Genomic DNA, 6,078 nt, shown 5'->3' with positions numbered 1-6,078 from the left:
TTGTATATATTTTTTTCTGACTTTCTAATTACAAGCAAACGTATAGTTTGGTATTTTTTAATTATAAAGCAACAGTCTTAACCCAAAAATTTACTTAAGTCAAAAGTTAACCTGTTAGATTATTGGAATTATATTTGTACTAAAATATAAAATCCAAAGAAGGTAATTTAAGAAGAAAAAATTTCATTCACATTCAAAAATTTATCAATAATTGATTTGGTAAATTAAAAAAATTTCAATGCTGAATAACTGTTTCTCTTAAATCTAAAGAAATGCAAATTTGATAAATTACTATTTGGAAATGAGCCATGTTTAGAAGATTTTATTTTTTACTCAGAAAAAGACACTGGTGTTTCGTGCTGTATTTCACAACCATAAATTATTTAAGTGCCAAATACAATATTTTCCCCTTATTTTGACTTAAACTACTACAAAATTATGAAAAATATGTTCAATAAAAATTCTGCAGCAAAGGGTTAAGGGGGGAGAAAATTTTTATCTACGATTTGATTTTAGATAACTATAAAAACAGTTTCATTTTAAAATTTTGCCAAAACTTAAAAATGCTACAATAATTATATATTTTTATTTATGCCTTTGAGTTTTGAATATCATGGTGGTTAAAAATTATTATTTTAAATCAAATTTAAGAAACCAACTATTCTAATAGTAAGAAAGAAATTTTATTATAAGGGAAGGTTACGTAATCTGCTCACGGAACCTCTGTTTTACGTAGAGCGAAGCATCTTGAATCGTATGCCAAGCCTTTGAAGAGATAGTTTATATCCATTGTAGATTATTGTTGTGATTTTGTGGTCAAAATTTAAATGATATTCCACTACATTAACGTTTTTAGCTTACGGATTTTTGCAAAACCTCTTATTTCACGCTTACTTATGTTTGATATTTTTTTAAGGGTGCATGCGAATTGCTTGAAATCTTGCGTACGAAAGACATCATAAATTTGTGAAATCTCCCTAATTACCTACAAATTTACTAAATTCTGATAGCTCCCTCCAGAGGCTAGAAATAAAATATAATAAAAAAATTTGAAAACTGTGTTTATTATGAAAATACTTCTATTTTAACCACATCAATAAAAAAAAATACGTAGGTTGCATATCTTTCTAATTTTTGATTGGCGATAGATATTATTTTAAGATAATTTCTGTTTTTATAGCAATCAGGAAACACGTTCTTCAGATCCGTAATTTTATGCGTTCTAGGTAGCCGAATGCACTCAAAATTTTTATTTCCAATGATAAATTCCCTTTGGCAACAACTTGTGCTTGTAGCTGCCAGAAAGTAATTAGTGCAGAGGACTCGTACTCTAGAGAGGAGTGGTACTTGAAATGTTTAACCGTAACATATACACCAAAAACAAATTGAGTACTAAATTCGATGTTGCTTCAAGTCTTTGAATTCAACTGCCGGACAGAAATATTAATTTTCAGTCTATTTTTGATAGGACGAGCAGAAACTTCATTCTTAACAGTAATTACTTTCAAAAAATTTGTTAGTGTGTTCACGTAATTGCTACTGAATTATATTTAGAAAGTCAAGGTTCCGCCAAAAGTAGGTCGATCATTTCGGTTCCGGAACCGAAAAAAAAATTGGAAGCCACTGCTTTAGTTGAAATATTCTTTTCTAGTCAGTGGAATGCACTCAAAATTTTGTTGGACCATTAATTCCCTTTGGCGATAATATCGCGATAAGTTCCACTTGTAGCGGACGAAAAACGATCAAAACTTGTATTGTCACCCAGAAAAATATTCTGATTAGAATGTGTTTTCTCCAGGTAATCTGAAAGAGCTATATTTTATATTGGAATCAAATCCCCTGTGCTGAGATAAGTAATAAATTCTACTAGTAGTTAACTAGAAATTATTAGAAACTTGTGTTGTCATCCAGAAAAAAGCACTCTAGTTACTTGGAAAGTGGTCAGAGCTTTGATTATCGGTAGAAGTGTTTCATTAATATTATTTATTCTACAGTAACAAGGTGGTTTTTACAAGTACATTACATTTGCAATAATACATTAGTAGAAACTCTAACTACTCAATACCTCCTAAAGGAGAGAAGGCTTCAACAGGGGTTACCGTAAACAAGAAATTTGACCCTTTAATAGTCCAAACGTAAAGACATCTTTTGTATTAACCCCACTGCCTATCTTAGTAGCCTCAACGTTGCGACATCTTATTATTTCCTCCACTGCGCAGTTTATGTTCGTTACGTCGGACTACTGAATTGATCCGTGCTGAGGCCTTCTTTCTTTCAATAGCTGTTGAATTACTACGGATTCTCTATAGTTTCAGAAAATATTTCTCTTAATGGTAGCAATGGTAATTGGTAATATATTTATATTTTACTAACTGAGAGTTAAAAGTTTTTGTTCAACTAAACACACGTAATTTAAACAGATACATATAAGGTCATATAGTCGAGTGCTTAAGTCCTAATATATATAATATATTTTTTAAATACTTGTTTGTTTCAACGAAAAAAATTCTGCTTTATATCGCTACTACAAAAAATAATAATGATTCGCAACAGCCTCAAACATTTGGAGGCTCTACATTCATCATCATCATCATATCTGGCTAGACAGCCCAGGGTGGGCCAGTGCCTTCCTTTGAATTCGAATCCACTTCTCTCTACTTTTGACACTTGTTCGCCAGTTTTTCTCCTTTAGAGTAAGGAAATCAGTCTCAACTAAATCCAGCCATCTCAGCCTGGGTCTACCTCTTTTCCTGTTCGTTAGGGGTTTGTGTAATAGGATTTTCTTTAAATTTGAGGCTCTACATTAGTAATATAAATATTATTTACATCTGAACCTATAGCATAGTGCTTTTTTTATGGCTAAAGTGATTAGTAATTTTTTTTTAAAATATCTAATTGATATAAACAAATATAATTAGGTCATATTGACCTTAATGAGGGCGATATATAATTTAGGTTTCATATATAAATCTAAAGTTAATCTTAAGCTCATAAAAAGCTTATCTTACAATATTTCTTCCAGAGCCGCAATGGTTTGGGGGATAGAGCGTTAACCTACAAAGTTCACAGCGGTGGCCCAGGTTAGAATCACAGCTGTGGGTGATTGATATGAGCTCTGCTCCCGGTTCGCACCGACCTCAGTGCTGACATAAAATATCTCCAGTGGTAGATGAATCCCCTCACTATCGGACTAACCCAGGAAGGTTTTCGTGATTTTCCTCTCAATGTAAAGCAAATGCGGGTTAGTTCCATCAAAGAGTCTTCCACCAAGGCTAGTTTTTACAATGCTTGATTCAGGAGTTACTTTTTTATTTTATAACCGTCGTTGAACAGCCGACCCAATTTTTGGGTTTACGACTACTAATGTTCAACTCCGTAGCCTTGTAATTTTGAACCCAATCCAGAAGACAAGCGAACTCCCGGATCAAGTATTGGAAATAATTTGCCTTCGTGGAGGACTTTTTGATGGAACTAACCCGCATTTGCGTTACATGGAGAGGAAGACCGTGAGAACCTTCCCACGCTTAGCCTGACGGCAACGGGACTCTAACCCATGATCCGTCTACCACTGAGGATATTTCACATCAGCACTGTGGTCGGTGCAAGCCGGATGCGGAATTCCTATCGACCAGCCATCGCGGGGATCGAACCCCGGTTCTCCTAATTGGAAGGCGAACGCTCTATCCCCTGAGCCTTCGCGGCTCGGGAGTTACTTTTGGATCTTGCTAAAAATTACAAGGCTATGGAGTTGAACATTGATAATCATAAATTCTGAATTGGGTCGGCTGTTCAACACCGTTCATAAAATAAAATAATTCTTACAAGAAATTAGATTATTCTTTGCAGTTGTTTATAACTCGAACTTCTGACGATTTTCATTTATTTACTGTTTAATAGCTCTAAGATGGTTAATTAGATATCGTTTAAGTAGTAATAGTAAGAAACTGTGATAAATAAATAATGCTTATAAATACCGTTAAATAAAGAATAATTAAATATTTTACAGATACACTTATAATTTCAATTAATTTTATTCCGATGACAAAGAAATTTGGATCTTGGTTAATTAAGAATCCTGTCATAAAATTTTTTAGTCAATAAGAATCTAATAACATTGATGAACGGTTTTAAAATATTTTTTTTTTATGTTATATCGAAAAATAATTCGATTATATAAGAGCACATAGAAAAAAAAACAGTTTTTGAGTTATTTATCTCCTCATAGAATGAATTAAAATTGCAGATTTTTAATTTTTCCAATATTTGACAGTAGAATTTTGAAAGCGACAATTGGCGATATTCAGGAAACGTGTCACACTTCAAGTTTACCAACCTACAAACATTACCTTTTTTTTTCTTCTCTTGTTATTGTTATCAGATTCTCTCCCGTTATCCGCTAGGGCGGCTAGAATGAAATGACTTCCTCCTGTGTGCGTTCTGAGTTCACCTGTCACATTCAACCAAGAGCAAAGGGAGAATTGGCGGTGGTTATAAGTTTAGCGAGTGAGCATAAAAACTCCGTTGTCGCAGCAGCTCAGTTTGTGTTCTTTAAAAAATGAGTGAGATACATTGCTGTGTATTTATGATTAGTGTTCTACTGTCCCTTGTGGAAGTGGGAGAATATTAATTTACATACTTTACTTGTAACTTTAGAATATTAATTTTTATCGTTTTCGCGACTGAAATACTAATTTGCTTCGTACTTGAAATATTTTTTTTCCCTCCTAACTTCGGGGTTTAATTTACAGAAAAAAATTGGTAAGTATTACTTTTAATTATTTCATAAAGTCATCACTTGGGCTCTAAATATTTTAAATTATAATAATTAATCTTTTTTTTTTCTTTTCATGTTTATAAGTCGTTTTCACAGACGATATTTTTAGCGAAATTCTATAATTTATGAAGTTTAAATAAGTATTATATTAGGAATTTATAATAATTTTTTTTTTATCTCAGAAGGCATAAGATAATATATTTATTACGGTTATTATTTTACCATTGTTGAAGAAAAAGTTTTTTTTATGGTTGATAGTGGCGTTTATGGTTGACAACATTTATGTGTAAATCGTGGAATTTAAAGTATCGAACACATCATGACAAATCATCAATTGAAAGATTTGTATATAAGATCTATTATTTTTCATAGTAACACTTAGTAATTTGTAAAGTAGCTTACTTTTAGAAAATCCATTGTTTATTTCCACTTTGTAAAACCTTTTCTTAAAGCAGCATAAGTTTGAAGCTATATATATAAAATGTGCTTGTATTTTTATTTCTCAATTTGAATTAAAATATTTTTAAAAGAAAAAACAATTAATACAACAATTATTAAAAATAACAATTGTTATTTATTATTGTAGTCAGAGCAGTCTTAAAAAGGAACACTGCTGTTGCTATTTCAAAAAACACTTGCTTTATTAATTATATCTATTGGTTACTTAATAAAGTGCAACTATTTCTAATTCTACCTTTTCCGAATTAAATTTAAAATAGCTAAATAAAAAAAAATAAGTGCCTGAAGAAGACGCTATAGAGGAGAAACTCTTAAGGCAAACTTTGTTTCAGCTTCATTAATAATATAAATTTACAGCATAAATAAAACATAATAACAAGCATGAGGCTTTAAATGCTGAAAATTTGTTTTCAAAATGTCTGATTGCACACAAATTATGCACACTTAAAATCACACAGTGGGGAAGTAATTCTGCTATAAATTGTTTGCATTTTTGATATTTTGAAGAAAAAAAAAATTTTTTCAGCATGAAACTATAGCTTTCTCTGATTTTACCTGAACTTATTTTTTTTCCCCATAATTTAAGTTTTGAAAAACAGAAGTGAAACAGAATTTGCCATGCAAAGTAATCCCTTGGTATAGTGTCCTCTTAAGAGTAACAAGAAACAATGAATTGCTCCGCCAACTTCCTTTTTTCTGCAGTACAAGTCTACAAAGAATATTAAATGAAAAATATCTCAATTGTAGATGTTTATCATGTAGTTACTGAAGTTTACAAACACAACAAAAACTATATAATGATGATCATCCGAAAAGTTAGTTACCCTCAAACCATAAAAATACTT

The 6,078-nt window shown here is 31.4% G+C and overlaps 2 protein-coding genes across 2 annotated transcripts in view; both read left to right on the top strand.

Annotated features, from left to right (window-relative positions):
• Positions 1–6,078, top strand: part of LOC139426460 (uncharacterized) — a 125,009-nt gene that overhangs the window by 29,276 nt on the left and 89,655 nt on the right. The gene's annotated exons all lie outside the window — the stretch shown is intronic.
• LOC107437086 (solute carrier organic anion transporter family member 4A1) overlaps positions 4,418–6,078 on the top strand; it is a 57,466-nt gene continuing 55,805 nt past the window's right edge. The window contains exon 1 of the mRNA XM_071185442.1: positions 4,418–4,758. The gene's annotated coding sequence lies outside the window, so the exon portion shown is untranslated. The remainder of the gene's footprint in view (positions 4,759–6,078) is intronic.

Source organism: Parasteatoda tepidariorum, chromosome 9 (genome assembly GCF_043381705.1).
Source record: "Parasteatoda tepidariorum isolate YZ-2023 chromosome 9, CAS_Ptep_4.0, whole genome shotgun sequence".
NCBI classification, from domain to species: Eukaryota; Metazoa; Arthropoda; class Arachnida; order Araneae; family Theridiidae; genus Parasteatoda; species Parasteatoda tepidariorum.
Note: the sequence above shows the minus strand (reverse complement) of the source record. Positions and strands in the feature narration are given on the sequence as shown.